Raw genomic sequence first — 15,540 nt, 5'->3', positions numbered from 1 at the left:
CTTTTACTGTGGGCTCTGTCTCTTACTCATCTTGAAATTCAGACTCAGGGTAAAAGATTTTCTTTCCATCCTGTCTTCTCAACAATACTTTCAAAAATACAAACCAAAGAAGTGCTTCAGTTTCAGGCCTTCTATAGGATTGTTCTTTAACATTACGATCATATTTTATATATTTCTGAAGCCTAAGATTTCATTGTTCTTGTAGATGGAAAAATTTTTCTTCTATGACATCTTTTGTATTATGAGAGATGTCAAAATAATAGTGTGGGGAGTTTTTTTGTTTGTTTTTTTCTTTTGTTTTCATTCAGTGCCTAAACTAAAGCAAATCAAAATGGGAGAACTGTTTCAGTGTGGGCTAAAATGAAAAAAAAAATCCTTTTGGACTTTTAATTTTTAAATTTACTTTTAGGTAATTTATCCCTCCTATATAGTAATCAAATTTGAAATGATAACATCATCTTGAATAAAATTGCAAGTGTTGAACTTCGTTGAAAAAAAAGTCTGACCTTTCCAAATGTTTTCTTCTTTTTCCTTGTCAAAACTCATTTGCTGAATTTTAAATGAATTCAGAGACAGTTATTCCCCTTTCAGAAACTGGTTTTTGTTTTTTTTGTTGGTTTTTTTTTAATTAATAATGACTTGCTAGGGGTATTGCCCAGATCTCAGTTTGGCTATATATGCCTAAGATTACAAATACAGCTTGTAAATGTGCAAAAATGTGTAGTATTACAATATGTCTCCCTTTTTTATGCATGCATTATCTAAAAGACAATATTTGAGGAGCTTCTGCCATAATGATCTGTGTGTAAACTATTGACAATTTATACATTTGTTTTTTCTGATTGACTGAGATAGGAAATTCATAGGGGAAAAGTCCTCTTTAATACAATTTTAGCTTTTTCTTAGTATACACACCTCAGAGTCACCTGTGGTCATGTAAGCTGCATTCCTGTCATGCAGAAAATCATCTGGAGGAGGCTCAGAGGATCGGATTTGCATGGTCAAAACATAACTGTTAAAATTTTAGGCATCCAAAGCAGCGTGGGCAGCAGGGCAGGGGGAATTCTACCCCTCTGCCCTGCTCTGGGGAGACCCCCCTGCAGTGCTGCCTCCAGCTCTGGGGGCCCAGCACAGCAAGGACATGGAGCTGTAGGAGAGACTTCAGAGGAGGGACACCAAGGTGATCAGAGGGATGGAGCAGCTCTGCTGTGAGGAAAGGCTGAGAGAGTTGGGATTGTTCAGCCTGGAGAAGAGAAGCTTTGGGGTGACCTAATGGCAGCCTTCAGTACCTGAAGGGAGCCCACAAGGTAGATGGAGAGAGATTATTTCCAAAGACCTGGAGTGACAGGACAAGGGGGAATGGCCTCAAACTGACAGAGAGCAGGTTTAGATTGGATATTAGGAAAAGATTCTTCCCTGGGAGAGTGGGGAGGCCCTGGCACAGGCTGCCCAGAGAAGCTGTGGCTGCCCATCCCTGGAAGTGTTCAAGGCCAGTTTGGATGGGGCTCTGAGCAACCTGGGATAGTGGAAGATGTCCCTGCCCATGGCAGGGTGGTTGGAACAAGATGGTCTTTCAGGTCCCTTCCCACTCAAACTATTCTGATTCTCTGTCCATCTCCTTCCCTGCCCTGAGCAGGAATCCCAATGTCTTCCTATTAGATTGTGTGTTTTGACAGAAGATCATCACCAAACCTCCCAAGTCAGGGTGCTTAAGATGTTAAGATCACAGAAAAAAATAACAACTGCTTCTAGCAGTGATCCAGCATTCCCAAGTCACCATTTGGTTTTGTTTGTTTAAATTTTGCTGAATGAATTTTATTTTTCTTTAAAAATTTGTCTCCCTCCTCAAAATCTGTGACAGGTCTGAGACATAACCTTTGATTTCCCTCCTCTAAGATTAACATTCATATGGGGGAACTATATCTCCTTGAAAACAAATTGTCTCATTTTACTTTCAAAAGACCAGCAGGCTCTGTTGGGGATTCCATGGTCTAATACATTAAGGCAGTCAGTATTAATAACATCTATTCCCTCATTTACAAGAGGATACTCTGGTGGTGGATTTGGAAGTTTGAAACTTTTGGGGCTTTGGAACTGTTGATGTTTGCTGTTTACAACTCTAGTTGATTGAAATTCAATCCATTCTCTTAAAAAAGCCTCTGATGGGGAGAAACTTTATGTTTCCAACTAGTAGAAATATCAATGCTGCCAGACCTTTAGATTATCATAATGGTCCCTCTCTTTTTCCAGGAATGTGGGAGGGTGTGCAGAAATGGGTTTAGAAAGAGAATGCAGGCAGGTTACATGGCACCCTCATCTCCAGTGACTTGTTTGATGAAAGATATTCAGAGTTAAAGGTCTTCTTAAAATAGAACCATTTTGCACACCCTCCCTCCACCCAGGAAATACCTTTTTAAAAACTATGAGTCACTGGAAAACAGTCAGAAAATGCTATCCCAAAGTCGAGTGCAGTAGGATGTTGTTACACAGAATTTCCATAACAAGCAACTGAAATGCTTGCTATGGTCCAAAAATGATAATGTGTTTCTAGATTTCCTAGCAGAAGGAACTAGAGAAGCCAGCAGATGTACACTGATGCTCTGAGAGTCCTCCTGAGGTTTATATATTTCACCCAAACAAGGCTGGGAAAGAGGCACAGCAGCAATCACGGCTGACGTCCAGATGGGATCTCCCATGATATCACAGACAGGACAGACAGCTCAGTTATCTTTATCTGTGGTGTGGTTTCTGTTTGTCTCTTAAACTTGAGAGTTTCATTCACTGAGAATTCCTGCATGTTTGGTACCTGACTCAGGTGCAGTCCCTGAGGGTTGCATCCTTTGTTACCTTTCTATGGCAACCTCTGGATTCTCCCGACGCCGCTTCCCATCAGCTGCTGTAACTGTAGATCACTGATCAGGTGTTCATTCATTCTCAGTTTCTAACTTATCTCTTTTGGACAAAGGCAGACTTTATCTGCTCCCTTTTTATCAGCATGATACTTGTAAGTCTACCCACAAAGCTCCCCCTTGCCATAAGTTGTGTCTCAGAAGCAGAGAGTGGCTGTTCCAAGAGATGTGCATGGAAAGCTCTCTGTAGGGACCAGGAGAATAGGGGTGCAAGTAGAAATGCAGAGGTAACAAAACCTGTGAGCTATTGCCACTCCTTGCTTTAGCAATGAAAACCAGCTAAAATCTCTGCCAAAGAAAGGAAAAAAAAACCAACTTTCGTGACAGTCAAAGTCTTCCTTTTTCCAGGAAGAAAAGGGTAGCCTATGTGGAAGTATGTCTGTTAAATTCCTGCTTCACCATGCACAATATTTACCACTGTTAGCAATAAACTCTTCTGACTACAATAATATAACATCTGTTGCTGCTATGCAGTCTCACCCTTTAATTAGGCACAGATGGTCTTTCTGTTCCCCGTCTGGTCTGATTATTTTGCTTTTGAAGAGAAAATATAAACCAGTTTTGTTTGTGACCTATTCTTTGTAGGTAAATTCCTCCACACCTAATACTGGGTAACTTATGTGTCCAGTCACACAAGTTTTTCAGACACAACAGTGCCTTTATTACCCTTAGAGGTAGGGAGAGAGAAGGAGGATGTACACCTGAACTCCCAGTTCTTACCTTGTAAAGGCCGTCAGCCCATGGTTCTTCTGAAAGGCCCACAGATAATGGAGGATGAAGAATATTTTTACCAAAAAAAATGAGTACAGAATCTGTGCTCATTTTGCCCTACATGCATCTTTTTCAGGGAAGTTTCTCTGCATTAGTTATTTTCTAAATGTGTTTTAATCTGTACTAAATCCCTCAGTACTACCAAAACTCTGAATATTCCCATCCTTTACCCATCATCTGCAAATGTACTCAATTATTAATTGATTACTCAATTATTAATAGCTGCAGTAATTAACAGGGTGCCTTACTGCTTCTTTCACACCCCCAGCAGAATTCTTAAAATCAACCAGATTCTGTAACAACTCCTGAGACAGACTGATAACATGCTTTATTTATACATAATAATCTGATGAAATCTTTTTATTTATATGTATTTTCAGTTGCTTGTTGACACAATTCTGCAGCTTTTCCTGATTCTTAAGAGAGTCACTAACAATGACTCCTACTTTCACCTACAGTGTTTCCAAGCTATTTCTAGTTCCACAGATACACTTTTAATGAGCAAAATGATGACTATCAAAGGATTATATACATATCATTAATGTGGCCACCTGAGACAAGATCCCCAGATTCAAACCTCGGTGGAAGCCTTTCTTTTGGCTTCAGCATCCCCTTGATCAGAGAGCATTTCCTCTATGCAACTCTGTGTGCAGCTTTCCACCAGTTAGGTAGAGAAATGTGTCTGTAGTGAAAAAATGTGCATCCACAGCAAACTTCCATTGCTGTGGTCCTGAACGAGTCCCACTATGGAAAATGTGTGGAGCCAGCAGTTTGGGATTTGACCCTGCATTTTCCTGAGATAGGATCTCTGTTCAAAGCCAACTGGCAACTGACTGATGTCTTGTCAGGCTTGACTTTAGTAAATTTGACTTTCAGAACTGTTACCACTCTGTGCTTCCACGTGGCATGGACTTAAGGCTGACACAACTATGAGTCAGTTTGGAAAGCTGTGATCCTTGAATTAAAATATATAAGGGATATTGATCCAACACCTAGTTAAATCTATGCATTTTCTGTAAAACAGACAAATTCTCGTAACAGGGTGCCTGTTATCAAATGTTGTAGTGTTTGATTTCAGCAAGTTTAGGGAGAGAATAAACAGGGAAGCAACATGATCCAGCAACTTGGAAAGGCTACTGCAGCCCTCTAACTGAACCAGGTATTTTTGGGAAAGGCAATGAAAGCTGTGCCTTTAAAATTAGAAGGAAGCTGGTTCGGAAGGTGGAATGGGGGAGCAGGAAAACAGGTCCATGAAGGTGTGAGAATAAAGGTCTCTGCACACTGTTTGCTGGAAGACACATGCATTTCAGAGCTTACCAACATAATATTCTAGTCCACAACCTCATTCTTTGCTGGAGCAAACTGTTCTCTGCTTAAAGAAAAATTACAGGAAGAAGTCACAGCCCTGCCTGAATCTGCTCCATGAGGTGAAGTCTGTTTCTTGAGTGATTCCTGACTCCTCTGATGAATTTTATGCACAAAAGGCAGGAGAAACTCAAGCAAAAATCTGTGGAATTTTTGACTGCACAAATGCAGAGAGAACTTCCAACGTTTTTTACCCAGTGGTTAAACAGAGAGCCCCATCCCAATGAGCTAATTCTTAACAGGATTATTTTCCAAAAGCTTTTCCAGTGGCCACTTCTTTAAACAAGGGACAAACAAATATGACAATAATGTTATATTCAGTCTTACAGGTGTGGTTTAAGCTTTCCTCTGGGATCTAGATTTTTAGTTTCTTTCTCATCTCTTATGAAGCTTCTTTTCTTGTTGTTTTTCTTTTTTTTAATTTTTTTTTTTTTAAAAAAAAAAACAGTTACATATGGCTGGTACAATTCAAATCTCAGCTAACTTTGACAAAACGTCCTTCTATTGATGCTGGGTGAGGGTTTTTACTTCTAGTTGTTGTTTTGCTCCATCTAATCTTTTGAGAAAAGCAACATATTTTCATAAGAGTTTGGAAACACAGAAGGTCAGTAAGGACAAGAACCTATGAGGACATTTAGATCTAAAATAGTATTCTTACTGCCAGGGCTCTGATTAAGAGCTTGAAAAAGGGGAAGATTTAGTTTACAAAATGTGGATTTAGCTATGAAACTAAAATAAATAAACTGTAAAGACTGGATTAAGAAGTTTCTTTTTTTTTTCTTTCCTCCAACAAGAATAAATAAATATACTCATAACATGTTTTATTCATTCAAATAACATGTAGAACTGGTTCCAGTAGATGGAGCAAGAAAGCAGAAGGAAAACAATGCCACATACCCAGAGTACTCAATCAAAGGAGGTGGGCACTGAATCATAGAACCATTTAGGTTGGAGAGACCTTTAAGGTCGTCACATCCAACATGTTCGTGAGTCAGGACATGAACTACACACACGTTCACAAAAGATGTTTCAAACCATGGGAGGAGAAAGCACTTCTAAAGCTGCTCCACAGCTTCAAGTTCAGTCAGAACCACCCTTCACATAACTGACCCTGACAGGAGTTTTTCCTTCAAATTGGCTTAGTAGCTGAAGAAAAATAACCACTTGGGATTTTCTCGAGAGCCAAGAAAATAGATTAATTATAACTGGCTTGTTATTCTCTTGGCTTTAGTGGAGATTAGGGAGGCTTAATCCTTCAACAAAAGCTAATGCTGTGAAGAAGTATTAAAAGAGACAAGCTTTACATATCCCATATGATCTTCAGCCTCTTATTTTTCGCTGCCTCTCTCCCCCGACTCTATGTGCTGGATGATGCCTTGTTTACTACTGGGTTGAGCATCATGTGCTGCAGGAAATGTGGCCAGAGGCCCTGCACAGGCACAGGCTCCTGGGAGACACCTCAGCACCTCAGCAGCCAAAATAAGACCGAACTCTTCATTTGCGATAAAACGACCGTTATTTTTTCGTTTGGTTGGTTTTGATTTTCCTTCCCCCCCCAAGTTAACATCTTCTAGAAGACAATAAAACCCAACGAAACAAATCCCACTTGTACTGGTGAAAAAAAAAACTGGGAAGAGGTCATCCTCACGCCAGCGATTATTTTTTTGAACTGGACCTATTTATCACGGAAGCCTCCGGCGGACGAGCAGCAACATCCGCGAGGTCTGTGTCCCATCACTGGCCCAGGAAGTCTGTGACACCCAGCTTGAGGGAAAAGGGAACATCTGCAAGCATGGCTTCTTCCTCTGCTGACAGTGAGGAGGAGGGTCTCCTTCCTCCTCCAGGCTCAAGGGAAGTCAGACATTCTCTTTCTTGCTTCTTCCCTTACTCCTAAACCTGAGACTCAGCCCTGTGACCTGAGACTCTAAGCCCTCTGTGGTCACCCCCACTGGAAGGTGTTTTCCATGCCATTTTCACAGAATTTTGTGACAGCAATGCACAGCTTGACCTCACTTTCCAGCTTCATCTCTGTGCAATTTCCTGAGGTTTTCTTTGCCAAAGTTGAACTGAACAAGCTATTCTGAAAACAACATAAAAAATTGTGGTCCATTTCTTTTTAAAATCGTATGGAAAAGAATTTTAAAAAAACCAAGAAAAATATTGCAAAGGTGCTAAACTTCTTTAAATCTGCCTGCTTTGTAAAATGCATCTTTGACAGAGACTTGTTTTGTGTTTTGTTTGGCAGATAAAGGATCTGAATTGGAAGAGATGCCGTGCTGGTACCTGACTGCAAGGCTGCCTCGAAGCAGTGGCTGGCCAGGCTACAACTGCTGATTCAGGTGGGACACACACTTAGTTGTGCAGGTTTGTATGGTTTCATGTTTTTTTCTTTCTCTTGACCAATAAAGCCAGTTTTTCTACCCATTTTTTCTCCTTTATCAGGTTCAAAACTCTGGTAAAAAGCAATGACTCGCTTGTCTCCTACAAAATAACCCTTTACTCAGATGCCTTCTCGTTGTCCAGCAGCACATGCCTGCCATGGGCACAGAGAGATCTGTATGGTCTGTGTCTGGGACATGGTGTGCAAGAAAGACAGTGGAAAGGTACAGGGATGTTCTCACACACCAGACCACACCCCAGGTGTGTATCCAGCTATGTACCCACTCATATATTGCAGGGCCAAGATGAGGAGTGTGGGCACCTGATGCGAAGAAGTAAACACAGCTCTCCTCCTCTCTCCTTCCCTCCCCTTTTCCATTCAGTAAAAGTGGAAGACATGAGTGATGAGAGCCAGCATATCAGGGAAGGAACAGAGCCAGGGAGCCAGGAGACTGTGCTCACACAGCATTTTACAGCTGTTGGCTGCCACTGCACAGACAAACAATTGCATGGAGACCTTCCCAAGTTGTACAGGACCATAACTTCTGTCTGGGACTGGGAAGGCAAAACAGTGAGTGAATGAAGAACAGAGAGATGTCTGACACTATTAATTAGTCTATATTTGTACAAGAATGTGTGTCTGGACATAAACATTTTCCATTCCAAGTTGTCGCATAGTTACCCATGTCAGTCACTCAGGCATCACTGCCTTGCACAGCACATCCTTGCAGAGATGGCACATCTCAAAGAAGCACAAGGGCAAAGCTACTGAACAAGAATTCTGCTCAGAATGCCTGTAAATAATTTTTAATTAACACCACCTTGGGAAAAAAAAAAAAAAAAGAGTGTTTTGCTTGTAGATGCTTTGTGATGGGAAAGGGTGGGATTTGTTAAATAAATAATTCCTTTTGAATTAGTCACCAGGTCTAATTAAGAGATACCAAAGGGACAAGGAATCAGAAGAGCAAGTTTAAAGGAATATCTAGCTACAACACAAGATAAAATTAGTATTTGAAAACATCTAAACAAACAGCGTGTGTGAGTGTTTTCCTTGGGATGAGCCAAGGGAAATATTTTCCTGGGGTTTGGCCCATACAATATGTAGCAGATTAAACCAATCTGGTTGCTCTTTTGAATGAATTACACAATTAGTGGATAAAAGGAGATACAGTTGATGCTAAAGCAAAGCCTGTATGTCATTGGAACAGTATTACCTTGTAAATCCTGTCGTGTTATGTTACATTCTTTTAAAGAATTAACTTGCTTTGGCTCCAAGGGGCTCACACCTGATTTCACCTGTTTGAAAGTGGAAACGACTCTTTGATTCCTTGCAAAAATCTTAGAAAACTCAGCTCTACTGGTAAGAAGACTGCAGTTGCTGGGGGATTTTTCATTTTAAACAGAGATACAATTAATATCTCTAACCTGATCCCAGGAAAATCTATTAGTCACAGCCTCGCCCTTCGAGCCATCCAGGCAGCCCAGCAGATCTCTGCCCTTACTAACGAGGTTTGCCTAAAGCCTGGTGGGTTTCATTCCAACAGCCACTAAGTGGCTTAAAACATGCAGATGCTGAAGGCAACTCATGATTTCTCCTCTCAGCATGGTGGATATGGAGACCAGACACCCCTTTTCAGTGACCACCTGCTCTCCTCTCTCAGACATAAATCAGCCGCACAGACAAAGCCGAGGTGAGAGGAGACTCCATCAAAAATCTGATAAGAAAGTCCAGATCCTGTGCCGTCACTGCTGAGGCACACTCCCCAGCTGGTCCTGCTTTCTTCCCCTGTAACTTCAGTGAACTTTGAAGTGCAACTCCAGCTCTGTAAATGAGATAAAACACAAAGTGAACATGAGATTTAAGGGTGCAAAATGCCTGTTGTGGCACTCGGTGAACGTTAAATGCACAACCTTCTATTAAAACATAAAATTTACCTCTATCCACACTACAGTTTGCTACTAACAGTAAACCTGTACTGTTGCTGAATTTCCTGACACTGCTGTTCAAGAAGGATGTTTTTTTATACGCTTGTGTGTATCAGTGATTCCTAGACTCAAAGTCACATGAAGCTGGGAAGAGCTTTGGGAGCCTATACCAGCAACACAATAGGTGTCATAAAACCACTGTAATCATTAAAAAAAAGCCATGTTTTTCAAACTCAGGAAATTAAAAAAATCAATTTATACTTACATATATTTAGTTAAATATAAGAGAAATCCAAGAATGCCAACAGAAAAAACCACCAACAGTTAAAACACCTTTAAATTCTTTACTGGAGGAAAAGTATGTATAAAACATATTTTATGAAATGTAATACACTGAAATGTATTAATGATAATTATGTGTCTATTACATAAGACTATATCTGCATGAACTTGCACATTCTCGAAGAAGTCACTCAACTCAAAATAAGAATAAGAACTGATCTCCTTCTGTGTCTTAAGTCAAACATCCAGCTGTGACAGTGTTATACTATGTTTTAATAGTCTGTGTGTATACAGACAGAAGAAGGAAATGGGTCTCCAAACTGGTCGTGAAGCCCAAATAATAAAATAATAAATAAAATAAATAAAAAAAATAAGGTAGCAAATTTTATCATTTTTAAAAAATATATGCATGAGATATGCTGGAAAAAAAGTGTATTATAGCTCAGATCCTTAGCTTGGGACAACTGAAACAAGTTTACTGTTGCAAATGCAAGTAAGAAGATTTAAACCACGTTACGCTCTTGTCTGTATCTGAAATCCTTTTGTTTGACTTGATTTTGGGTTTCCCCTTCTCTCCATTCCTCCCATCTCCAAAAATAAGTACAGGTAATAAGAGAGAAAGGCAAAAAGTGGATCGTTTCCTTCTCTGCCGTAAAAATTTCTCTGTAAAATGTTGCATCTCCCACACGAAATGATTCAGAAGTGGTGCTGAGGATTATAGTGAGGGAAGACAGTGTTATTCCAGCCACTCTTTGAGCTGGCACGGGATCCATCTCCTTTCAATCTTAGCACAACGTGCTGCAAACACTGGAACGAACTCTCCCTTTTCCTTCCAGTGTCAAGGAAAAAGGCCTTTTAATCACAGTTAAATGCATGGGAGATGTGTTATATTACATGGCAACTAGTGACAGACAAATGTGGGACCTGTAAAGGGACGAGGCAGGTTTATTTCTTTATTTATTAAATACCGTAGTTATCAGATGTATTTGGAGATTTTTATGCTGCTTTTACATTTCCCACTCCCATTCTATTTTGAATGTGCTATTCAAATGTTTTGTTTTGAATGTTTCTCCCAAGATTTTAAGTAAATAGATAATAGAAAAAGGTTAAGCTTTTGCACTGGTAGTATAAACCCCTCTGCATCTGCCAGTTGCTCTGGGGACATTATTTGCAGCCGAAAGTGATACTTTTGAATTTAAATACAAGGAGAACTTGTGTCTGGCTGCTGGAGTATGACAGGTAGCTCACTTTCCTCGTTTTTTATTTTAAAAAAAAGTCTGTCCTTGGGCCACATGTCCATCCTGTAGAATTCTGGTATAGCTAAATTCCCAGATGTAAATGCACTGCCTCCATCATGTTACTGCTGACATTCAGCACTGGTTATCCAAGCTTTCATCTCTTCATCTTTAAAACACTGCCATCTGTTGTTTCCAGACGGTTCAGTCTTCTGTTTATCCAAAACTTTGTTCCAGGCCATATGGAAAAAATATCTATTTTCAATTAATCATCATATTTTCTTAAAATATACCAGAGTGATGAGAAAAAAATAGGCATTGCTTACGCAGAGCTGTTCGTGAAGGAGATGACAACTTATTACACACTGTAGCTTCAGGATTTTGACCATGTGGTCATTCAGTGCACTCAGATACCACAAAAGCTGGCCAATTTTGCAATGACACAAACACACTTCAAGCATTTCAATGCTGTTATCATATATATATATTTCATTGGTACCAGTGTATTGATCTACTTGTTTCCATTGGAAACTTTTCTAGTATTTTCCTTCTGTGGTAGGAAATTTGTCATAGGACCATAAAATCATAGAACGGTTTGGGTTGGAAGGAACTTTAAAGTTCCCACCACCCTGCCATGGGCAGGGACACCTTCCACTATCCCAGGTTGCTCAGAGCCCCATCCAACCTGGTCTTGAGCACACATCCCCTGGTCAGGGATGGGCAGCCACAGCTTCTCTGGGAAACCTGTGCCAGGGCCTCATCACCCTCACAGGAAAGAATTTCTTCCTACTATCCAATCTAAACCTGCTCTCTGTCAGTTTGAAGTCGTTCCCCCTTGTCCTGTCACTCCAGGCCCTTGGAAATAGTCTCTCCATCTTCCTTGTGGGCTCCCTCCCAGAGGGGCAGAATCCCCCCTCCCCTGCTGCCATTCAAAACCCTTAGATGTTATATTAAATTGGTGATGTTAGGACTGTGCTAAAATGTTATAAGAATGGGGGGTCACACTGCTGACACCTACAGGAGCAAGGTACAGAGCTTGGAAGCAGATTAGTAGTTCCTTCAGACTATTTCCAGCCTGGATCTCTGGACTGAAGTCTATTCATGTCTGGACCCCTTCAGGTACAGTTTTGAATTGTTGTTCCAGGTTAACTTCCTCCAAAAATAACCCTGTGATGTCTGCTGTGAGACCATATGAAGCAAAGGACAGTAAGAAGAGACAATGAGGACATTACCCTCAATTCAGAGCAGAAATGAAGGCAGTAAAATAAGTCAGTAGAGATATTAATCTAGGAATCCATTTCAATGAGATCAAGTCCATCTTTTCTTTCCTGAACCTGAATTTCTGATATAAATAATTTTCAATGCTAAATATGAAGGAGATACCACGCTTGGGCAGAGATAGATTTCTTCAGAACTAAAAAGGAAATAAATATAAAAGGATGCTATTTTTAGGAACAGACTATGCGTTTCATTCCTCAGTTCAAAGGAATACTTAAAATGAGAAGTTGAGTTTCCATTCAAAGCCACCCTCTTTGATGCAGGATAAAGGCCAGTCCTTCCATCCTTCAAACAACTGCAAGATTTTCTTCTTCTGAGTTACAGTCTTCTCCTCCCAGCCACCCACAAACACCAGCCTCCCCCAGAGTCATGGAGATTATGGCTCTGTAAAGTGACCCAAGTTGAAACTAAGGAGGAAAACAGGTGCCAGGTGGCCAGTACAGACTGGTACAGAACTGCTTGGATCTTTGGAACCGTTCCTCACCTCTAAATCTGCCAGCTCTCAGTGCAGTCAGAGGAAGGAAAGCACAGGCAGTTGTACAGATGTGGGAAACCCTGCAGACAAGATCAAAATCTAACTGCATGCTAAGTGTACAGATATTATTAATGTGTGTTACATTTAATTAATCAGAAAATTAGCAAGCCCTAGTTGAACAGTGATTCCTTTCTGGTAGATAATTACATGCTGCTTCTCAGCTTGAAACAGTGCCAGATATATTTTTTGCCCATAACTTGTGGTACTTCATCCAATTTTAATCCACTTGAGAGTACTTAACTGCACATCCACTGCAGTTCTAGGAGTGAGAATTGTGTGAGTGCTGTGCAAAATGTTCTACCTCAGGTGTAAGACATGGACAACTCAGTATCTTTCTCTATTAATTTATATTATTTTTTTTTAATCATTAAAAGATTACTCAGCCAGGTAGACAGTTAGAATGACCTTGGGTTTTGGATTTCCCAGAACCTTTAGCCTCTACACCCTTCTATAAAGCTCATCTCTGTAGAATATCATGTTTTCAATCAGCTCGTTTTGCCTCTCATAAGCTCATTCAGCCTTTCCCAAAACTACTTGTTTTAAAAGCCTTCAGTGTTTATATCTTGGTGTCAGTGAAGTGAAGATCCCTGAGTGATACTCCACATACCCATTTTTGGGACAATTTTTCACTTGTTCTCTGGCAGCAGTGATCTTAGCCCAGGAGCTAAGCTAAGTTGAGCTAAGCTGAGTTGTGAGCTAAGTTGAGCTCACAAGAAAACAAAGTCCTTGCCATGACTTTACAACCAAGTGGAGTTTTTTGTTGTTGTTGGTTTTGTGTTGGTTTTTTTTTTTTTTTGTTATTTGGTTATTTGATATTTGGTTATTGGAATTGCTAAGAAAGAAAGTAAGGTTGCTTTTCCTTTTCCCTATAGGAAACTGTAGGTACAAGCATATGGTGCAGTGCTGGGCAGAAGAAACTGAGCCAGCTCTGAATGGAAACATGATTTGGGAATAACAGGCAATGTCAACTTGGAGCTGGAATTGTGTTTATTAAGGAACACCAGAGGGTAAGAGGCTGAGGCAGAGGCCCAAACCATCTCAAGAAAGCAGTCCTCTAATGTTAGTTCCATTTTACACTGGAGCACAAGCAGTGGGCTTCTTTAATAAAATAAAAATATATTTTTCTTAGCTATGGTGACTAGAAAGAAGCTGTGGCGTAACAGGATCAGTTTGTGGTCTTGCTTCCCTGGTTTTTCCCTTGGTAATGTGAAAAATGACATATAGTGGTTGGGCTGCTCTGTGGTTTTTGCATGGATTTTTCATCTGGAAAGGAGAATTATTCTCCAAAATAATTATACAACCCCAAACTGATCCCTGCCCATTGATGAGTTTATTGGTGGACACATTTTCCTCGTGGCCCCAACATGACAGAGAGCAGGCTTCATCTGATAACCCTCCAAACACCTCACCCTGAAGACACTCCTGCTGCTCTTTAGCATCACTGATAATGCCACTGATATTCCACTTGCTTCTAGACTGGTAGTAGGTGGTTTTGGTGTTCATAGGTGGGAAAGCTGAAAACATGTTAGCCACCCCCTGTCAGGGTGCAGGTCCATCTCAGGGAAACCTTGAGAAGAGGTTCTGTGTCCACAGCTGAGCAGGTCTGACATCAGACAGCACTTCTGATTTTGAAAATGTGTTGCCTGAAGGGCAGGAAGCACTGTGAGGTCTGTGTTACCTTCAGCCCTTTGGAGATTTTTATGTATTAAATATTTGCCAGACTCTCAGCACAGGCAGTTCATGAACACACACTCAGGACTGCTGAAAGAGCTGCACTGCCCCTGGGTCCTGCTCCTATTCTAAGGCATAAATTATTAACTTCCCCTTTGTCCTCATATATTCTTTCATTTACTTTCATGACAGAACTTAGGTGATTACCACCAACTTTTCTATCTTGGCCAATCCCTCTTGATGGTTGAGTCATTAAATTTCCATTGTCTACTTGACACAAATAAATAAAACATCTCTTCAAAAGAGGTTTTCCTGCAGGGCTCCTGCTGTGCTCAATGGTTTATGACTGAGACACTGGCATGGGAAGAACAAGTTCACACCTGGCTGTTATGGTAAGTGAAGAGAATCACCTCAGGATCATTTCACTTACCCCCATACAACGAGTTCTGCCTCCTGAAGGTGTTCTGGGCTATGGGAAACATCCTCGTGGGTCTGTCTGGTTTGTCACAAATCCTGTGGGAGACCTTTCTGTTAGGACAGTTGGGAGTGAGCTCCACTATGCTTGGCAAGCTCAAATGGACAGAGACAAGTACATAAAGCAACAGAATTGTGTTGTTGGTCTCTCCTTTTTGCCCAATGTTCTACCTGCACAGTGCTGCAAATAACACATTTTGCAGTTTGAGTCAGGTGGGAAGTTCTTGGCAATGTTACCCCAAACTGAATTTTACTGCCTTACAGGTGAGAAGTTATGGAATGGCTGCTCCTGCCACAGGAAAAGACAGAAAGAAAGAATATCAGTGTGGTTCAGTTTGGATGTGAGGCAGGTGGTGCACAGGCAGGAATGCTGAAAAATCTGTGACATTTGATACAGAAACCTGAGTGACAGATAAGGGGAAGAAAAGCTTGGAAACAAATACTTCATAAGAGGAGAAAAACAACAAGATTAAAGACTCTATGAGTGTTCTTGTTAATAGACTTCAACACTGCTCAAGACTGAAAATCAGGGAAGGTCAAGCTTTATTTTCTTTGCCTTTTTTTTTTCTAAGGCAAACTTCTCAAGTTATGTACTTCCCCAGAGACAGAGGAATATGGCTTTTGTGGCACTGGACTTTGGATAGCTTAGAAGTTTTGGCTAATTCCACATGTGTCTTTAGACACCAAAATATTTTTATAGGCATCAAAATATTTT

Source organism: Manacus candei, unplaced genomic scaffold, assembly GCF_025592945.1.
Source record: "Manacus candei isolate 608988 ecotype Guabito, Panama unplaced genomic scaffold, ASM2559294v1 h1tg000124l, whole genome shotgun sequence".
Lineage (NCBI taxonomy): Eukaryota > Metazoa > Chordata > Aves > Passeriformes > Pipridae > Manacus > Manacus candei.
Note: the sequence above shows the minus strand (reverse complement) of the source record.